Below are 1,507 nucleotides of genomic sequence, written 5' to 3'. Positions count from 1 at the left end.
AAAAAAAAAAAAAAAAAGAGTTCCAAAATTGCTTTGAAGGGTAGACTAGGCCCTGGCATTGGTGCATAGCTTTCCAACAGGAGTACTTCAAAGGTGACCATAGTGATATTTAACAAAGATATGTAGCATTTTTTCTAGGATGGGTTCTCAAATTTAATTGTCAGAGCTGGTATTGCCTGATTCAATTCATATAAAATTCTAGAAACTGCAAACCAACCTGTATCAAAAGAGAGCAGATAGGTATTCATTTGGGGTCAGTGACAGGAGAGAGGGAGGAGTCACCGGGGATAGGAAGGACCTAGCAGGTGTTGGGCATCCTCATGCACTGAGAGCTTGATGGTACTGTCCTGTTAGAATTCATCAAAGTACACACTATACATGTGTGCACTTTATTGTGTCATTATACCTCAATAAAGCTACACGCGTATAAATAAAAACTACCTGCCAAATATTTTTAATTTACCACTTTGAAAACTAGATTAAAATTTGTATTCAGTAAAGAAACTTGGCAAGAAGTCAAATTTAGGACCAGATCACACTTTCCCAGTGATCCCCAGCAGAAGATAGCACAGAACTTCACTGGTGTTTACCAATATTTTATTCAGTAGGGAAGAACTTTTATTTTCATCTTCAAATTTGGTAAAGTATGTTTCTTAGAGTAAAAATAGAACATGAGTTTATAAGTTGCCATTTAATTCCTCCTGGCTCAGTTGAAGTTTTAAATAATTTTTTTTCTTTTTTTGCAGTTTTTGGCCAGGGCTGGTTTGAACCCACCACCTCCAGCATATGGAACCAGCGTCCTACTCCTTTGAGCCACAGGCGCCGCCCCAACAAATATTTTTGTATTGTAAGGCAAGGCATAGTGCTCAAGCCTGTAATCCTAACACTCTGGGAGGCCAAGGGAGGCAGATCGCCTGAGTTCATGGGTTCAAGACCAGCATGAGCAAGAGCAAGACTCCATCTCTAAAAATAGCTGAGTGTTGTAGTGGGCACCTGTAGTCCCAGCTATTCAGGAGGCTAAAGCAAGAGATCGCTTGAGCCCAAGAATTAGAGGTTGCTGTGAGATATGATACCAGGGCAATTCTACTGGGGGTGACAAAGTGAGACTCTGTCTCAAAAAAAAAAGGGGTGGCACCTGTGGCTCAAGGAATAGGGCGCCAGCCCCATGTGCCCAGCCCTGGCCAAAAACTGCAACAACAAAAGATTTTCTTATTTTAACAATTTCACTCTGAAGTTTCTAGCATCTGCTTCATGTCTTCCTGTGATGACACAGCCATCTCTATCCCCACTGTGACTGCAGCTTTTCAGAGACCCTATCTGTATCCACCACATCTCCCACAGGCCAAGCTAGAGAGGGTGGCCAGTCTGAGGAGGAGAGGTTTGCAGGGGTGCAGACCTCCCTTCTTAGCTGCCTGTCAAAGTCTAGTTCACGGCTCGGCGCCTATGGCTCAACCGGCTAAGGCGCCAGCCACGTACACCAAAGGTGGCGGGTTCGAATCCCCAGCCC

The sequence above is a fragment of the Otolemur garnettii genome, unplaced genomic scaffold (assembly GCF_000181295.1).
Source record: "Otolemur garnettii isolate 467f Iridium unplaced genomic scaffold, OtoGar3 scaffold00044, whole genome shotgun sequence".
NCBI lineage: Eukaryota > Metazoa > Chordata > Mammalia > Primates > Galagidae > Otolemur > Otolemur garnettii.
The sequence above is the reverse complement of the archived record's forward strand: the minus strand, read 5'-3'. Positions refer to the sequence as shown.